This window comes from Antennarius striatus, chromosome 18, assembly GCF_040054535.1.
Source record: "Antennarius striatus isolate MH-2024 chromosome 18, ASM4005453v1, whole genome shotgun sequence".
In the NCBI taxonomy this organism is placed as follows: Eukaryota; Metazoa; Chordata; class Actinopteri; order Lophiiformes; family Antennariidae; genus Antennarius; species Antennarius striatus.
In genome coordinates this window covers 8,381,463-8,402,500 of record NC_090793.1, presented here as the reverse complement: position 1 = coordinate 8,402,500, position 21,038 = coordinate 8,381,463, and the positions used below count along the sequence as shown (strand labels likewise).

General features: G+C 41.4%; 1 protein-coding gene across 1 annotated transcript in view; it reads left to right on the top strand.

Moving 5' to 3' along the window:
* Nucleotides 1-17,353: 17,353 nt before the first annotated feature.
* Nucleotides 17,354-21,038, top strand: part of LOC137612288 (neurocan core protein-like) — a 36,710-nt gene continuing 33,025 nt past the window's right edge. Inside the window, exon 1 of the mRNA XM_068340748.1 lies at nt 17,354-17,453. The gene's annotated coding sequence lies outside the window, so the exon portion shown is untranslated. The remainder of the gene's footprint in view (nt 17,454-21,038) is intronic.

Here is a 21,038-nt window from a genome sequence, read left to right as displayed (position 1 = left end):
GTTTCGACATATTTCTCAATATTTTCTGAACATTTTAACAAAAACAAATCTTGAAGTCTATGGTTTAATAATTCTTAATGTGAAACAATTCTATATTTAAATCCCAATATTATTTTTACAGGTTTAAAGATAATAATGAAAACACAGGTGCTTAATCACAAAATGGTATGTACAGTGTTTTGATAAAAAATTTGGGAGTGTTCTGTTGGAACATTTCACAAAAACTAACATGAAAATATTTTATAAGCACTTTAGTTTTATGGGACATAGGCTCACGTACTGAAACTGAGATGAAAGATTGAAGGGTTGAACACTGATGGAAACTATTACAATGTAATACTAATACTAACACTTATACTAACACTAACATTAATACTATTAATACTAATAATAATACTACTGATAAGTTAATGATAATGATAGTTATCATTACAAATTATAAGGTTCAAAAGAGTCTGATAAAAGCTGGATAACAGGTGTAACATGGTCTGACTCAAACACCTACAAAAATAATGTTCATAAAAATATTTTTTATAATCTTTCTTGTAATTTCAAAAGGCAGAACACTGTATTTGATGGATTATATTAATGAAATAAAAACTAAATCAGTTTAATATTTTATTCTTTCAGTGTTTAGAGGTAGGAATAGGCAGCATATTATTATTTAATACTCATCAAATCATTCATGTGGAATTTCAAAAAGTTAAATTTCCAATAATTACAGAATTTTGGGTTACACATGTTAGCATCTAAAATCTAACAGCAAAAACTGAAGCACACTTTTGTCACGCATCAGACACTGTACTGAAGAGTAAAAAAAATTTTAAGGAGTACATTTCTTTTATTTCATTTTAATTTGATGTCTGAAATTATATAATTTGTTAATAATAAATGAGGTGTCTGAATTTCTACGTAATCTTTTAATTGATTTAATTTCTGGATCATATCACACATATTTTCATACAGTAGTTTATTCTTTAAATACTTTTATGTTCATTTATGACTTCTCATTAACTGAACTTTGTTTCCTGGATTTATGTGAAACTCGATATTGACTTGTCACACAGTCATAAAGGATGTAAAGATTATTTCTTCTTAACTACAAACTGATAAATTTTGTCTGTGATTATGTCTTAAAACATTGGAACATTTTGAACATTTTATCAAATTCAACAAGTAGACGTCAATTCTTCACTAAACGATGTTTTGATTTTATTTTTATCATCACAACTGTGTTTGAAATAAATGTCACAAGAATAAGTTAGAACAATCTGAGGAAGGGAGATACAGAAAACTTTCACTTCTTATGAACTTCCTCTTATGAACTGTTTCATTTTACAGACTGACAGTAAGTCTGGCCTAAATGACAAGAATTGATCAAATAATTTATGACATGAAAACACATGGTTGTGTGTTTCGAACAGACATTTGTGCTAATTCTTTTCAGAATAATATTTCTGAATGGTGTTTGAAATCTTCAAGAAATAAAAAGGTTGATGTGGAATTTACTTTTCTTTTGTGAAATTTAAAAATGTCACGGCCTTTGTCACAACTGTAAATACACACTTTCACACAAGACAACATGAAGACAATGTGTTCGAATTGTCCACGTGAAGAAAACAGGTAAATGACATCATGGAAAAAAAAAACATTTTTATAAACAAATTTCAGCAATTATAGCGAAAATGTCATTCAATTAAGAAAAGGAAATTGAATTAAAATTTAAAATGTTATAAAGACATTTTATAACAACTTACCCCAGATTCCAAACCAACACGGTAATGGTATTTTTCATGAGCATCAGAGGAAACATAACGAAGCTAAAGTTTTTCTGAGCAAAAGCAGGAAACGGGGGAAAACTTACCGCTTCAGGCTCGTGCGGAGAACCTGGTAGTTCCTCCTCTGCCGCGTGAGTGAAAGAGGGGAGCGCGAGCCTCAGCCCTCGTGCCTTAATTTGAAGCAGGCTGGGTTTTATGCAAATCAGGGTTGACACCGACCTGTGCGCCGTGATTGGAGGAGGGCACCCTCGAGCCTGCGTTCCCACGAGCCGCATTCCTGCGGTCAAGTTCAAGCTCAAAGCGCGAGCCGGTATTACTATGCGAGGCGTGCCGCGTGGCTAATTCCAAAAAAGGCGCGCCCTCCCCGGCGTGGGAGAGTTCGTCACCTCGTGTTGAACAGCAGCAGCAGATAGATAGATAAACTCTACGCGGGGCTGCATGCAGCACTTTGAACTGAAGGCCAGAAAATGTCTGCTGCTGTCGCCTCCAGTAAAAGAGAAGAACATGAATAAGTTTTATTTTTAATTTTAAAGTTGTGGCATGAAACAAAAAAATAATATTATGACTACCTAAGATTATAATTTCCTGAATGATGGAGAAGAAACAGGCGCATCTAACGCATTCTGATATAATATCCACGTATGACTTTGAAGGCAGCACCAACAATACGTACAAAGCAATATTTGATCTACAGCAATGAAAGAAAGAGAATAAAAATCAAGAATAAAATAGTTAAAAGGTTTTCTTTTGTTGTTTACACTTAGAGAGATGAAAGTAATATTATTATAGAACTGGATTTATTATTGTTGGGATTTTAATAAACAAGAAAATTCCTCCAAGCATTTTTAGACTGAGGAACATGGAGAAGCAGTAATTGTGGAGTTAATTACCCTTTAAGGAAAGTACTGTATAGTAAAGATATGCTGACAACGTTCAGCAGTTTGTGTAGAAATACAAAATAAAACTTCGCCTACACCACATTGCACTTTTTTGTTAAGTTTCTTGATGTATAGTAAAATATAATGTTTGTGAGAATTTCTTATGAGCAGCACATCTTTAGTTCTTTACTGAAATCTATTAGATGTATGAGTCTATACTTAGTGTGTAAATCCTGTCAGTCTTTTAAAACCAGCCAGTACGTAATCATCAGGATAACGATAATACTTTTTTATTATAATATCCTTTATTTGACTTATTTTTGTGACAAAACATTTTCTTCCCATGATGCTTTGCAGGGCAAGCTTACAACAGTGTTCTCTGTAATTGTGTTATCTGTCATTGTTTGACATTAATACTGCTAATATGAATACTGTTCAGATTTCACAATAGATTTAACATTTTATTACTTTTATATTTGTATTTTGCATATTCTGGACAGATTTGCATATTTTAAAACTCTTAATCAAAAAAGACTAAGTGATTTTATCAATCAGTGATTGTTAATTGTTATATGAAGGAGTATAAGGAGCAGCCTCTTAGGATAAAGCGCGGATATGTTTTGTTTTGTATCATGAAACACAACTTTGATATTTATATTTGAGATAAGATATTACCACTTTTCATTTTAGAGGCCATCCTCTACAGAATTATAGAGTATACCATCTACATTATTGACTTTAATTCACACACACACTGGAACATTTTGCTTACCTTTGGAACCTTACCTTCCATTCACATTATCTTTGTGTTTAAACTTGCATTCAAGTCAAACTGTGTCTGCTAAAGGCTGTGAGCAGGACGTCAGTGTGAATCTGGTGTCACAGGCAAGAGATTCCCACATGTATGACACGTAAATGGGATTTGTCTAGCCAGAGTATAATTGGCCAGTTGAGTCCCAGACATCTCTGTCCCGCCTCCCCATGCTCCTGCATTTGAGGACCCATAAAACGGTGTCTGGGCCGCTGATCCCACGACCCCTGAGGGAATAAATCTCTCAGTCATGATTTGGATGGTTAAGTTGATTGTGAAGCAGAAAGTTTTTTACTCCTCTAAGCTTCTGTTTTCATCTTTGAAATGTACTTTCCTTATATGAGGTTCATCATTTATCGCGATTAAACAGTTTGAACAAAGGAACATCCACGGCTGTCGCTTAAATCCGTATGCAGCTCGTACAAAATGAAACTACCAACCAAACCTCTGAACCAACATGAAACTCAACTGTTGTTCTACATTTACAAGCCCATAGACCTTTTCTCAGGCTTTTTTTTACAGACCTCTGCAGTTTGGCTTTAAAGCTTGAACAACCTAATAAAACATTTTACACACCAGTCATGGTGGTCCAACAAAAAAGTAACAGATTGATCCGTGTGGACGGAAGCAACTTGTTATGTAATGAGGCCAGAGAGGGCTGGCCAGGTCAGAGGTGAGACGACCCCCCCGACCCGCCTGAGCCGGGGAGTGTGCCGGTGACCACAGCGCTGTTGATGAACTCGTGGACAGTGCATTTGGTGACCTTTGGTGTCACTCGCTGGACAACAGATGGATGCGTCTTTAACCCACTCAACCCTGATCAGTTGACCTGTGGAGGTGGGACACACCAGGGACACACCAGGGATAATGTCACCTCAGCAGATCTGAGTTCAGAAAACCAGAAGGACTATGAAACAACAAGCTCATGTCAAACTAACTGGTTTAAAACTATGATGACGCTCATGGGTGTGTATTTAATAAACGACAGTTAATAAACACACCGAGTATGAGTGGTTGTTTGTCCTTCGTGTGGCTCCGCTGTGTATTGGCATGCTTGGAGTGTCCCACCCCTCGTCCATAAGTTAGCTGAGATAAGCTCCAGCAATCCCCCGTGACCTGAAAAAGTGGAAGAAGCAGTCAGGAAAAATAAGTATAATGATAAATAAGTAGTCATGGTCCCAGTATCCTGATTTCACTCCCACTCAATCCACTCATTTCTATCACCGGTGTTGCTTCAGTCTCCTGTTTCCGCCTCCAATCAGGCTCCGCCTACTTCATCTCTGCTCAGACCTCAGTTTGGTGCCAGACTGTCATCGACTTTAACTTTCTTTCCCTTCCTTGTGATTTTCCTTGTTTATCCTTTCCCTTGCCTGGTCTTCTCACAATATCCTGTTGTCAGAAAATTTTGTTGAATTAAACTATGAATTTAGACTTCTCCTCTGATGCTCTGCATGTGGGTCCTAACCACACCCATGACATAATAAATGAATGAATGAATGAATGAATGAATGAATGAATGAATGAATGAATGAACGAACAAACAAACAAACAAACAAATAAATAAGATTTGGTTTTCACACAGCTTCCGGGGCTTCATACCGTTATAGCTGTACTGAATACTCTTTGGCTTCCTTACTCATGACCACATGTTAGTTTATTACATGGTATTATTAATAGTACATTATCTGATCATCAATGATACACAAAGAGGTAAAAAAAAGTAAATGAACATATCCCCATAAATTTTTTTGAAGTGGTGTGTGTGTGTGTGTGTGTGTGTGTGTGTGTGTGCGTTTGTTAAAAACATTGGCGGGTGTGTTGATTCATGTCCAAACATCTGACGGCATTCAGATAGAGACTTCCTGTCCTGCGTGGCCCCTCCGTGTCTTTGGTTTGGCCCTTGAGAGAAGGGGACATAATCTGATCCTCAGCCAACCGTGTAAACCAGACACCCAGTCAGTGTGTGTGTCAGCTGGAACACGGCCTTCACACGGGCTGCGTGGTGTAACGCTGATTTAACACATGTGCTAATGAATTTCCATCAGCTTCTTTCACACATTTCCTCTTGGTGGAGATAACAACTGTTTTCTATATTCTTCTCTTGGTGCTGGTTAGCCTTCAGCTGCCCACCGGTGTCTGTGGGCAGACACCGGTGGGCAGATATTACCCACCCCCTACCCACCACAGACACACACACACATACACACACACACACACACACACACACACACACTGCTGGCCTATCATTTTTCACCCAGCCTGTGGCCTCTGACAGGTCCGGCTGCGGGTTCGCCTCCACGTGAGGCAGACGAGGACGACTGACACCTCTGTATAGCAGCGTTAATTATGGGCGTCTGCTTGCATGCCCCAGTTTGGGGGCCTTCCAGGGTCCATGGCTGTTGCCATAGGGACGAAGGAGGACCGTTGGTGGTTTGGGGTGCAGACAGAGACCTCGTTATTCTCCTGAGGAGTGGCCAGACATGACCCCCCATGACTCGCCCCTTTTGATTTGGGTGGGAAACAGCAAGCAGCCAGCCAGGAGAGGGACAGATCATTTCAGACTCATTGTGCAGACATGGGTGGAGATCCTGCAAGACTGAAGATCAAATTTAAACGCTGATACAAGAACATGCTGTCCAGGCTCTGGACCCTGTTTCATGTGTCCCAAACATTAATGCAGGACTGTATAAAAAACAAACAAAACCAAAACCAAAAAAACCTTTTGTTAAATTTCTTAAATTAAGAAGGAAATTATATTTACATAAATGCAAACAAATGACAAGGTAAGATAATTATAAATAGTTAATAAGTTACGCACACACACGCACACACACACACACACACACACACACACACACACACACACACACACACACACACACACACACACACACACACGTGCGCGCTCGCTTGCTTTATTCCCACTTTGCATATATTAGCCAGTGTCTGTGTTGTGAAATGCATTGTTGTGTTTTCCCACACCTCCCCATTTGATGTCTCTTTTGTCAGCATGAATAAAAGGGGATTGATGGGAGGGGGGGCTACTGCTCCTTCTGATGGGGAGCTCTTAACACTGAGGCAGCTGCAGGGCCAGCAGGCGACACCTGATGGACAAAATGTGAACAGCACAAAAATTTTGGTGTGAGAAGATTTAAACGTGGATTAAATTATAATGATTTGTGCTAAAGCTCAGAAAGATGAAAAAAGAAAAGAAAATAATCCTTCTGTCTTCTTTGCATTTCGGATTTTCTCTTCAGGGGTCGCCACAATCAATTGCCTCCATCTAACCCTGTCTACTGCATCCTCTTCTCTCACACCAACTACCTTCATGTCCTCTTTCACTACATCCATAAACCTCCTCTTTGGTCTTCACACATCACACCTGACACTTTTCTCCACTGGTTCCATCCTGCCTGTACACGCTTCTTCACCTCTTTTCCACACTCTCCATTGCTCTGGACTGTTGACCCTAAGTACTTAAAATCCTCCACCTTCTTGATCTCTTCTCCCTCTAACCTCTCTCTTCCACTTGGGTCCCTCTCATTCACACACATGTACTCTGTCTTACTGCGGCTAACCTTCATTCCTCTCCTTTCCAGGACAAACCTCCACCTCTCTAGCTTCTCCTCCACCTGTTCCCTGCTCTCACTACAGATCACAATGTCATCTGCAAACATCATAGTCCATGGAGATTCCTGTCTAACCTCGTCTGTCAGCCTGTCCATCACCATAGCGAACAAGAAGGGGCTCAGAGCTGATCCCTGATGCAGTCCCACCTCCACCTTGAACTCCTGTCACACCTACAGCACACCTCACCACTGTCTTACAGTCCTCATACATGTCCTGCACCGATCTAACATACTTCTCTGCCGCTCCAGACTTCCTCATACAATACCAGTTACTCTCTGGACACCCTGTCATCAGCTTTCTCCAGATCTACAAAAACGCAATGCAGCTCCCTCTGGCCTTCTCTGTACTTCTCTATCAACATCCTCAAAGCAAATACTGCCTCTGTAGTACTCTTTTTTGACATGAAACCATACTGCTGCTCACAAATGTTCACTTCTGCCCTTAGTCTAGCTTCCACTACTCTCTCCCATAACTTCATTGTATTGCTCATCAGCTTTATTCCTCTGTAGTTGCCACAACTCTGCACATCTCCCTTGTTCTTAAGAATTGGCACCGGCACACTTCTCCTCCATTCCTCAGGCATCTTCTCACTATCTAAGATCCTGTTGAACAACCCAGTCAGAAACTCTACTGCCACCTCTCCTAGACACTTCCATACCTCTACAGGTATATCATCAGGACCGAGTGCCTTAGCACTCTTCATCCTTTTCAACGCCCTCCTCACTTCACCCTGACTAATCTTTGCTGCTTCCTGGTCCACAACAGTCACCTCTTCTAGTCTTTGTTCTCTCTCATTTTCCTCGTGCATCAATTCTTCAAAGTACTCTTTTCATCTTCCCATCACACTCCTGGTACCTGTCAATAGACTTCCATCCCTATCCTTAATCACCCTAACCTGCTGCACGTCTTTCCCATCTGTGTCTCTGTCTTGCCAACCTGTATAGATAAGTCTAGTCTCTCCCTCCTTATTGTCCAACCTAGCATACAAGTCATCATAAGACCTCTACTCTCACCTTACACTGCATCTCCCTGTATTCCTGTCTACTCTCCTCAGTCCTCTCAGTGTCCCACTTCTTCTTAGCTAACCTCTTTCTCTGTATACACTCCTGTACCTCCTCATTCCACCACCAAGTCTCCTTATCTACTGTCCTTCCATATGAAACACCAAGTACTCTCCTACCCGTCTCCCTGATCACATTAGCCGTAGTTGTCCAGTCATCTGGAAGCACCTCCTGACCACCCAGAGTTTGTCTTAACTCCTTCCTAAAAGTTATGCAGCACTCTTCCTTTTTCAGCTTCCACCATTTCGTCCTCTGCTCTGCCTTTGCCCTCTTCATCTTCCTCACCACCAGAGTCATCCTACACACCACCATCCTATGCTGTCACTGATCTCCTTCAGATTACACCGTCTACACAAGATGTAGTGTACCTGTGTGCTCCTACCTCCACTCATATAGGTCACTCTATGTTCCTGCCTCTTCTGGAAGAAAGTATTCACTATAGCCATTTCCATCCTTTTTTGCAAAGTCAACCACCATCTGTCCTTCTGCATTCCTCTCCTGGATACCAAACCTGCCCACCAACTCCTCATCACCTTTGTTTCCTGCACCAACATGTCCATTGAAGTCTGCTCCAATGACAACTCTCTCACTTCTAGGCATGCTCTGCATCACTTCATCAAAGTCCAACCAGAATTTCTCCTTGTCCTCCAGCTCACATCCTACCTGTGGAGCATACCACTAACAACACTGAACATCACACCTTCGATTTCTAGCTTCAGACTCATCACTCTATCTGACACTCTTTTTACCTCCAGGACATTCTTTACAAACTCCTCCTTCAAGATAACTCCTACTCCATTTCTCTTCCTATCTACACTATGATAGAACAGCTTGAACCCTGCTCCTAAACTTCTAACCTTGCTACCTTTCCACCTGGTCTCCTGGACACACAGTATGTCTACCTTCCTCTTCTGCATCATGTCAACCAACACTCTACCTTTTCCTGTCATAGTTCCAATATTCAATGTACCTACTCTCAGTCCTATGCTCTTGGCGTTCCTCTTCTCTCTCTTCCTACAAACACACTTTCCTCCTCTCCTTCTTTGACCAACAATAGTCCGCTGCCTGATGCCTTACACCATATTGTTCATGTGATTCCTTCTGGCAGTTGCGCTGTGATTGGTTGGGCGCCGTAATTCGTGGAGCCCTTCATTGACAGGTAGTGGGTTGAGTTAAAAAGCTTGACAGCGTGAGCTTATTCAAATATGTAGGTGGGGACATAATACAGTTGAGGTCAGATTTACATTTGATGGTATTTTATTCAGTGAAGGCATCGCACTAGAATTCTTCGGTGTGTGACACACCTTAATATTCTATTAATAAACTGTGATATAAAATCTAACCAAACCTAATTGTAAAAATACCACAACTGCTTCATATTTGTTGTGACGTTTATTTTTTTACGTTGAATTAAAGGGAAAGTACACAAATCAAAATAATCATCACAGGCAAAAAATGTTGACTCTGAGCGTTACTAGGTCTGTGGGGGAGTAAAAATCTGGATGAACTGGATTGAAATAGTTGGCTGTTAAACTGTGGTTGCAGAATTCCAACCTTCATAGAGAAAATAAAGTGGTCGTTCCAGGCTACGTTTTCAGCCCGTGACACCACCTATGTCCACTAGATGGCGCAAAAACATCATGATTTGAGCCTAAAACTTTAAAAAAAAAAATTATTCCCTCATTTAAGTCGTTTGAATAATTTAAAAGACTTTGACTTTAAGTATGTAAGACATCATCCTACACCACAGACCAACAATTAATGTTCTACACTCTCTGTTCATCACATTGTCCATCATTCAGTTCAGCCATTAGAGGTGAGTGAGAAGCTTTGCTGTCAGTCTGAGGTGTCTGACTCTGGGGTGCAATTTACGGAGCACCAAGGACAAGCACAAACTTTGTCCCCTTCAAAAAGTTCATCCAAACACTTATTAGCACAGAAGTGACACCAGAGAACATGAAGGACATTTTGGCAATAGGAAACATTAGTTACACCACAGTGATGAGACCATTAGCAGCATAGTGCTGTGGAGGAAGGACACAGGGAGCAGAAGGTGGCGACCTGCTCTCAGGACTGGATGGATGTCACGGTTTAGCTCCTAGAAGGCTGCAGAGGTTTCAACTCAGTGACATCATTTACCCAGGAGCCACAAGACCAGTGAGCAGGTGTGTGTTAGTGCGTGCATGTGTGTGTGTGTGTGTGTGTGTGTGTGTGTGTGTGTGTGTGTGTGTGTGTGTGTGTGTGTGTGTGTGTGTGTCTTCCTCCCTGTATTTCCATGGATGTCCTTTTGGTGCTCAGTTTTGCCCTCCACCTAATTAAAATGTGTTAAGTCAATTCTTCTGTTGGTGTCCTCTATCAAGACATTTCCACAGAGCTGACTTTGTCTCTGATCCTTTTATTTTGTGTTTCAACAATAGAATTATAGAAGATCCGACATAGTTCGATTATGGCTAGCAGTCTGTTAGCATAGCTAACAAGTTCTGGCACAAGTTCTATAATAATAGGTAACTAGGCTGGCCTCAGACCACTTTAAAGCAACAATCCCATCATAGTCCGGTCCTCTTTGAACATGAAAACCTTTTGAGATACCATGAAGAAAACTAAGTGGACATTTTGGACTGTGTTGAACTAATTGGCATTTAAATCAACATGGGCTTTGGAGATGCACAATATTTGGTGTAGCTATTTGGTTAAAAAATATGTTGGATTCAAACTGTGTTAATGTTCTGACAAGCCAAATGTGTCGTAATTAGGAAGAGCAAACAGACGGGTATTTTCATATGAGGCAATGAATGTGGGAGTCTGTGTGAAAGAGGGAGAAAGCAAGAAGCTCAAAGATGAAAATAATAATGTGATCAAGCATCTCTGATAAAACAGTTTGTCCTGTGAGCGGTTTAGTTTTCTTTTAGAATTTGCAGAGGCTGACAGGTCTGTAGTGACGGGAGTCTTTCACTTTCCATTATTCCTCCCAGTCTGTGAAACCACAGCCATCAGTAGGTGATTAATTCCCTCTGCTCGAGAGTGTTTGCATGAATTCAAGCTCCTTCAGATTAACAGGCAGTTAGAAATAAGTGTGAGAATTCTGGTAATGAAAGCTGAAAAGATGACACTACATCAAGAAGAAAATAAAGAAAGGTGTTGAAGTGGAAGTCAGACAACTTCCCTAATGCTTTTATGAGGCACACTAATGCCTTATTGTTGCCGTGGAAACTCCAAAAGTATGCTAATTTTTAATCAGCACAAGATTCCTGGAATTCATAATTTGTCAAGTGCAGAACTTACCAAGTTTCAAAAATGACTCTCACTCTTCTTTTAAAAATTTGCCAATGCAGGACAAAGCCAACTGTCAAAGTGGTCGAGAGTATGCATGTACAGCATATTGTTAAGAAGAAATTTAATAGCATTTTAAATTGAGCTTGTTGTTTGTTAGCATTGCTTCTAATCTGGTCCTGGTACCGAGTTCTACCAGCCACCTTTTACTCAATCTGGACTGTGACTCTTCACTCTAGAGCTGGAAAGCAGGATTATGTGTCGCGGTCTCATTCATCAATTCAGATAAATTTAATCTCATTTGGTAAATGATTTGATCCCTGCCACGTGGAGCTCCTCAGCATAACCCAGCAACCCTCTAATCTCCATCAGTCCGATAGCATTGATCTTTTGAAGCCCAGTCCTTGAATCAGCCTGAGGTGTCATTGGTGGGTGAAAGTGGAGCATGACTTTCAGCAATTTTTGATTAAAACAGACTAAGAAAAAAAAAAACCCCTTCAGAAATAGAAGACCTAGATGATGAAACAGGGTTAAAAACTGTTGTAAAGTAGGTTGAGGAGTGAGGATGCAGAGCTCCCTGATCATTTAGTCAAATTCCTCTGTGTGACGGAGTCAGAGTGAGGCAACGAGACTGAAACACTGTCGGACATCCAGGGTGAGTCTTACCTGCTGCAATTAGGAAATAAAGAACTCACCTACGTCTTTGTAGTGTTACCGTTTCCATCAAAGAGTTAAAGGAGAGGCAAGAAAGATTATGATGACAGGAGACCAGAGAGGAGCGGCAGAACAACAGAAACACCTCCATTTATTCCAAAAACATCAATCAAAAGGATGTCAAACAAGACCTGAACATTCAAACCCCCAGGAATTTATTCCACAGTTGTTTTATACCTCATTAGGGTTAGTCAAATGTACCTAATGAATCAGAAACCAGGTGTCTTTATTCTATTATTGTCTTAATTTGATAAAGAAAGAAGCCGTAGAAACAGGAAATGTGAGGAGGACGCAGAGAATGACAGAAAAGCACCACAGCTGGATATTATTAATAAACATATTAATAGTTAAAGAGAAATTATCCGGAATATTAACAATATTCAGCAATATTCAGCAATACTACCACAATATAAAAATACATTTGTGGTGGAAAAGCAGATGGCATTGTGAAGTAAATAAATAAATGTATAAATACACAAGTAAATATGTAATCAATCAATCAATCAAACAATCAATCAACAACTATGTAGTGCACTGGTGTTGCTCTCGGAGTGCCCCCCCCCCGCCCGTAAATCAGCTGGCATAGGCTCCAGCAAACCCCCCTGACCCTCAAAAGCTGAAAACGCATCAAGAAAATGAACGAATGAATTAATTGATGAAGAAATGAATGAATAATACACAAAAACAAATAAGCAAACAAACAAATAAATGCTGTAAATAATGAGTGTAATAATGATTAATAATGACAATAATAATAATAATTACAATGATGATGATGATGATTGTTGCCTGGAAACAGAGTTCAGTGAGGGTGTTGGCAGATGTTTACCTGTGAATATATTCCACCTGTGTTCTTCCTGTAACAGTGTTAACGAGTGAAATCAACCTGTGTGTTTGTGTTTGTAGTTTACAATCAAGTTTATTCATTAACAGTTCACTCTCAAACAACACGTCGGATTGTTTTCACTCGACCAGAGACACCTGATGAAAAATCAGGACAAAGGCTGAGTGTGATGTGGACCACAGATGCTACAGAAGAGAACTCATTAAAGACCCCCCCTCAGCACACACGCACACACACACACACACACACACACACACACACACACACACACACACACACACACACACACACACACACACACACACACACACACACACACACACACACACACACACACACACACAGACACACACACACATCTGCTCCTCCACACATGACCTGAATTTTAACTGCCTAGGTAGATCAGTGCGTAATTGAGCATGTAAAGGTTTTTTGTTCATCCCAGAGTTTGTGTGTGTGTGTGTGTGTGTGTGTGTGTGCGTGTGTGTGTGTGTGTGTGTGCACGTGTGTGTGTTTTGTTGGGGGTTGGGAGTGTTAAAGCTGTCATCAAGTCCGAATTAAAAAAAAACCTCAGACGCCAGTCGCTTGTAAGACGAGCGCATGCTAAAATAAACTGACGCTATGCTTCAAAGACAGAAAATCCATTGAAGACAAGCTTATTACTGCGGAGCTTAAACATTTATTATCTGTGTAAAAGCCTGTAGCTTCATTTGTTTTTGCCCCCCCCCCACCCTTCCACCGCTGCTCACCATCTCTCACAATGTTGCTCCTCTGATATATCAAGGTACATTTACCCCTCACTAACAGTGACATGCTCCATCCCATCTCCCTGTAAGGACATCTCGAGCTAACGGGGTCATCTCAGGAAGATTTTCTAAGGGTTTCCAAGCACTGAGCAAATTTTGTCCTTGAGATATTTCAGTGGTGATCTCTATTTCAGATCCCACTTTTATTCACTCTAGCCTAGACAAATTGAGCTACTTAAAAAATGATTTACTGGTATTGTAACTATAGTATCAAAGATAAAAGACAATGTTAGTATCACATATCCAAATATCTTTCCCTCATGCATGCATCCAAACCGATTGAAGAGATCCGCTAGCTGTGCTCTAAGGATTGTAAAGTTTTCAGCATCTTTGTGCATCAAATTTAACAGAGTGACCCTCATTATGGAAGAAAAATCTCAAATTAAAAAAATCACTAAGATTCATCGACTGGATGTCACAAATGTGTGAACTAAGCTTTCACACCCGTCAGGATAGTCTAAATCAGGAGGGTTCATGATGATTTCATGATGATCTATTTGGTACATGTTGAAATGTATTATTAGCTGCACTGCTTATATAACCGGATTTTAAATAACCATTTTTTTCATGAAATAAAACTAGCAATTTCTAAATTGACAGTCTACTGTCCAACGACGATGCGTTCCATGCGGTTACCCCACGTCCTCCTGACTTCCTCCACCCAGAAAAGGCCTCTGCTCGGAAACGCTTTAACCCAGCATGGTGGCTGAACCCAGTCTGCACCACAGTTTCAAATCCAGTTCGGTACAGACGTCTCTCTACGGGGATATATCCTGTTTCCCCTCTTTTTTATGTGTCTGGGTTACTGCTCTGTTTGATCTCCTTATATTAACAGCATCACCATAAAAAAGGAATCCCATGAAGAGCGTCTCCCCAGCAAATAATAACAAGTAAACACAGCAGCAGAGACGCATCACACATCTGCAGCAGCGTGGAGAAATCGCAGTGACGCTGAAAGCCTCATTATGCTCCAGTTTCCTACTGGGCCCACTGTGCGTTATTGGTGGTGGTGTTCCGCTCCCATTAAAATGCTGTAATGGCTCTTTCCAGAAGATGTATTTGAATCCTTGTCCTGATCCTACCTCCCTTGAGTATTGTGTATTCTCCATTGTGCATGGATGGCTGCCCCCCACCCCCTTTCTAGTTGGAGAGTGATTGACATTGTTTGTCTGTTTGACGAGGCACCCGGCATTTTTTAAAGGCACATCTTGCATTAACGCTGAACCAAGACTCCTGGCATGAGCACTGAGGCGCTAACTGTGTGCACATGTGCAGCATGCATACAAACATGTGCATCATTTCTTTACATTCATTCATTTATGATTGTCTTCCTAAAACAAAATCAGCTGACTAGGAGCTGATTTTGACACATGTGGATCATTGCGGGGGGTTGTTCCCACATTAACCACCTTTAAATAGGCTGACATCACAATGGAGCCTTATTTAGCTCATTATGTACAGCTTATGGCATTATCCTGTCATGAATAACGCCGAGCCTGCTCAGATATCCACTTTAAAAAACATGTTCACTTTCCATCATGTGGAATATTTTGATCCCAACAGCTTTAAATGCTTCAAACAACAAACACATTGTGTGTGACGACCATTTTTATGATGACTATAATCCGACATAAAACTGATGCTGTGAATTGAAGCTTATGGCAGTTTTAAATCTGCTACCAATCCACAGAAGAATGGATATTAATCAAATCTTTTACTGTTATTGAACAGTGGAGATTTGGCCTACAGATTATAGTTATTCCATCTCGCTCTCTGTTTGGTTTATGTTCTATGTCTTCTAAATGTTAGTCAGATTCCTGGATGTCTCATTCTGTTGGCATCTGCCGAACTGGCAGTCAAATGCAATATGCGATAAGATTTTTTTTTTCTTCTTTCTGTCAGTGCATTAATTAATATGAGAGCGGTGAGTCCATGAAACATAATATCTATGACAACAAAACCTGTGCCAACATCCTCCAGGCAAACATTCAAAAAGTGTCCAATTTTAATGCAGGAATTCAGATTAAATTCAGATCGCAGCTGTCTGACACCTCAGGGAATATACTGTATATATACCAGTCATTATCGATCTTATTTAGTGTCTAAATGCTGGAATTGTTAGCCTCTAATCCCGTTGCAGGCGGTTTGGTTTTGGCATCCTCAACATTATTGTGTTTTTTTGTGATATAATGTAAAACAAAAGGAGAAAAGCATACACTGCCTCACCCAGATTGGATCAGATACATGAGCAGCAGTTGAGGACTACTGCTGATGCTCCTGATCCAGTCGGTGTGGTTATTTCACACACATACAAGTTCCTCCATGGTGTCTGAGCCAAGAGGAAAACAGCAGTGGTGTGTGTGTGTGTGTGTGTGTGTGTGTGTGTGTGTGTGTGTGTGTGTGTGTGTGTGTGTGTGTGTGTGTGTGTGTGTGTGTGTGTGTATTCTTCTACCTTTCACTGCATCTGTGATTCCCACTTCACACAACAAGAGGATGGAGGAGCAGAAGGAGACAAACAATCAATGAACTGAGTTTTACTGCAGAGGCCTTGGGGAAGTGCTCACCTTAACATGAAAAAAAAACACACCCCCATATCGATTCTGTCCAGGATATCTTGTGCACCCTCGCTTAAAATTCAGTCAATAATAACACTGACAACTTTTAGATCTTCTCTGAAATTGAAAATACAGTGTAGTGAAGAATATGTGAACAGGATAAGTTTCCAGTTTCTAACTGATGTGCTAACATGTAGTGATCATTCTCCAGTGGATCCGTGGTCAATGTGCTTCGGTTAGAGCCTCCATCAGCAGCAGAGAAGCCCCCCCCCCCTTGCTTGCTTTACTAATGAAGCCGCTGCTGTGTGGTGCGTATTGACCCCTCTGCAGTGCCGAACCACTGGCTGCTACCAGATTGTGAGATGCATGATGCAAAGGTTTTGATGCTCAGCAACATTTTCCCTCCACAAACCTCAGAATCTGCGTCTTTGTCTCATGTGAACATGAGGTGTGATGAGGTGACGCACTGGGGGGCACACACACAGGAGGAGATAATATATGATGGATCTGATTGTCATGTGTGAATTTGAAATTAATTCACAGACACGGATCAGTCTGAGGTTTATGAAGGAATCGGATTATAGTCATATAAAGTGTTCCACACACACACACACACACACACACACACACACACACACACACACGCACCACCCACCCCCACCTCCATCCTCACCTCCTCCACCACCCTCTCTGAGTGGGGGGAGCAGGAGCCGTCTGCCTGTCACCGCTTTTGCCTCTTTGTTCAAACCGATGTGGCCCCTCGCTCCCTCGGGGACAACGGTGGAAGCACCTTGCTGTGTGTGTCGGAGCGCGTTCACGCAGGGGCGCGCCTCGATTACGATCCGGCAGATGTGTGTGAGGATGTAAGGCGTGTAGGCTGCAGCCAGCCCACTGAGGAGGAGAGTATTCCGCTGACGACGGACCGAAAGCGCGCTTGTGCGCTCACTGCACTCCGCATTTTCCTCCGCAAAGAAGTGCTGTTTCACCTTTTTTTCTCCCCCCCCCCCCCCCGTACGCATCCTGTTGGTGCGTCTGCACTGAGGCGCAAAGCTGCCGCGAACGCCGCTGAGTGGACTGCCGCATCACTTGAGACGCGTCAAAATAAGGTAAGAGTGCGAAAGAGATGCGTGTTTGATGAAATACATCATTTGTTCGGAAGTCAACCGGGTTGGAGGAGGCGCTCAGCTGATAGGAGATGCTTTAAAGTGTTTCAGTTCTCAGGTTTGTGACATTAAACACACTTTCTGTTCTGAAAACGTGCTCATGCAGAATTTAATTGTGTGCAAGTATTTCCTGTGCGGCAGGCTATTCATTTCCAATCGCATGATCACAGAGTTGCGCAAAAAAATCGCAGCCGATCGGGGTACGTTGAATTATTTACCTAGCTTTTTAATGTGGGTCTATATTTACGAGTCAGTGTAGGGGCATGCATAAATCATCAAGTCACCAAGTAACCTTGTTAGTGTGTCCTCAACATGGTTTCCCTCAGGAGATGTCTTCAAGAACTACATCTTCAAAAAAATATTCCTTTGGATGACATCAAATGAAGTACTGAAAGAGGAGGATGCTTCATTCTGAGTGATGCTCATGTGGAAGCAGATCCAGCTCTTAACACCAGAACAGGTGTTTGTGAAGCCTCTTATGTATCAGCAAATGATATATGTGGAATAAGCGCCAAAATCGGAACTCACACCAGTTCTCCTGTCATCATGTGCATGACAATATGTGTATATGTTCGTACTGCTAAAGTGCCTCTTGAAATAAGTTTGCTTTGTTCTGTAAAGTCTAAAAAACAAAAAAGCAGCAGTACGATGGTGAAATAAGTGACATTCTGGTGTCAAGGTGCTCAGTAGATCTTTGCAACTTTCATATTAATGACCTGCCTCCTCAGTAAACAAACACTGACACGCACAAATCACTGTGAAAGAGGAGAACACTTTGGGTCACCTTGACAAATGAGCTGCATTGAAGGGTAATATGAGAGCTCCTGCAGCCCCATAAAGTCTCCTTTCACAGCTCCTCTGTGGACGAGTCCAAGTCTTTTCTTCTGTGGCCTTGTTAGTTTGCCCACCACCAGCTGTGTGCCAGTGCTATAAAGCTTGAAGAGGTTAACCGGGCAACGCCGCTGTGGACCAGCTCGAGCTGAGGAAATGTAATGTGTGTGTGTGTGTGTGTGTGTGTGTGTGTGTGATGGGTAACAAAGAAGTGAGGAATGAAGATGAAAGTTTACGACATGCATTTTTCTTTCTGTCCGAATGAGCATCGCTGTGTTAGAAAAGAGCACTCACGAGGGCCAGCATGCATGCAGCAGTTGCATGTCTGTGTGTTCACACACATGGCTGCACTTAAGAAAGCGTAGGGACAGGAGGGCGGCGGCGTAGAGAAGGAAAGGGTCTGATTTTAACATAGGTAGGAACTGACTTTAACTGTCTGTTGCTGCACATTTGCACTCAGTCAGCCTCGGTCTTGTTTATCACGTCTGGCTCGGTGCCTTCCGTCATTCAAGGAGTCACTTTGCATCAGAGGAAGGTTGAAAAGGAGTAATGGTAGATGCTTTTAGATAGATGACAAATGGTAGAGGCGAAACGCGAGCCTTTTTTTATACACAGGACTCACAGAACAGCGTTTCCATGAAAGGCCCTTCTTGTCAACACCCATTGTTTGTTTGCACTGAACAACACAGCAGCAACACAACATCACTTACAGTTTGTCAGATTTCAAGCAGTGAGAGTCGAGGTGTTGAGAGAAAACAAGCTTGACATGTAAGACATCAGCCCCAAAAGATCCAGAGTGACATTTAACATGTAATATTTTGTTTTCCTTACAAATGTTTGGGTGTCCGTCCGATCTGAAGACATTTTGGGTTGATTTTACTCTTTTCTGGTCGCTTTCTAAGATTCCCACTGTCTTCATTAAATCACCACCGACCCACCCTGACTCCCCCCCATAGATGTGCTTTTTGATTTTGTTCCTACCTTCCTTCATTGGGAAAAATGAGTTTTTTTGGTCACTTTTATAATAAATTGACCATCAGGAGTGTTATTTTTTGTATAAATACAATTTTAATAATTTCACAGTCCATACAGACAAAAACAAATTTGTCAACAGTGAGAGCTGAAAAAAAATCAGTGAATGTTTTCCATTCAAAACTGCAGAAAATAGTTCGTAAATTAATTCACCATGAAGATGGCCATTAGTTTCAGCACTGAAGTAGGCTAAGTAAGTGTGATGCTATAATGAAATGAAGGAGAGACTTTTGCCCTGCTGGTTAGAAGTCAACGGTTTCAAGTATGAAGGTATTTTTAAGTATCGCTGATGGTTTACTCAAAGGGAGAGAGGTCGATCTAATCCAGGGTTTGTGGGGTTATTCCTTATGATATGAAGGTAACCACCATCCTTTGGGGTCTAAGGGGTCTATTCCCCATTAAAATAGGGCTAACAGCTAACAAAGTAATTCCATATAAATGCAAATCCAACACCCGCTTGCAGAAAACAATCAAAATAACTTTCACCTCTGATTCAGCCACAGTCCTTATGGTTCAGTGTTTTGCTTTGCTAAAATTTGGTTGAATTTGTTTGAGAAAATGTTTTACATTCCTTCCTGGCTTTTTTTTTGTGTCCCAACAGCAGCAGATTCATCTGTGAGGAAGTCTTAGAGCTGAGGCGGTCATCTTTTAACTTTGTGGTCCCTTTACAGCCAGAAGGGGAATTGTCTTTAGACTAACAATGACTTTACAATGACTGGACCCAAAACTGTCCATATTATTAGCACTGGAGGGTTCCAGAATTTCAGATCCCAGTGACCAAACCATAAACACTTGTTAAAATTCTAAAAAGCACTGAATTGATGTGTGTTGAGCTGATGGATGGGACTGGGAGGTCATTTAGAGCTCAGGCGCCTTGGAACATAAACTCTCATATAGAATGGGTCCCCAAACCACTGCAAATCCAAAATGGATTGGACAAGCCGGTCCATCAATCAGCCTCAGGTTTTGGCCTGGGAGGGTCTAACGCAGCCCACCAGGCCAATCATTAGAGGCGTATATGAGACCGCAGCTGAGCCGCTCACCCACACAAAGAGAAGCGTCTCTCTCTTTGTCTTTGAGCCGAGGCTCCGAGGGACCGACTGGTGGAAGACTAATGTTTGGCTTTGGAGAAGATGCTCTTTAAGGCAGAGCTCTAGCCTTTAAACATAGCCAGGATTAAACTGATGAGTCACTTTCAAAGACAGTGAAGATTCTGACACGTTGTTTTTCCCCTAATAATCCATAGTTTCAGACCAAACCAGAACCTCCTGTCACTAACTGATGTGGATTCTTCTTGCTTCCTGGTCGTAAACTCTTGAAGGACAGAGCTCCTCTTCTTTACTTACCTCATTGGTATTCCACAGACAGATCAGTTGAGATGAGCTTTTCTCAGATGAGGTGCCAACAGCATGACTGTTTGTGTCTCATATCCCTTTTCACTTGTTTTTGGTGACCGTCTCTCTGTCAGTGTTCCAGCTCCTACACTGATCCTTTATTGACTTTGTTACCCAGGGCTTAGCTCAAACCCCTCACCTCTGACATCTGGTATATTTTAGTCTCAGCTGGTGAGGTGGATACTTAGAGAGTCCCCAGCTACGTTTACTTGGCCTCTGACCCTAGAATCATTATCTCGTTCCATATTTTTATTTATTTACAGATTTGATG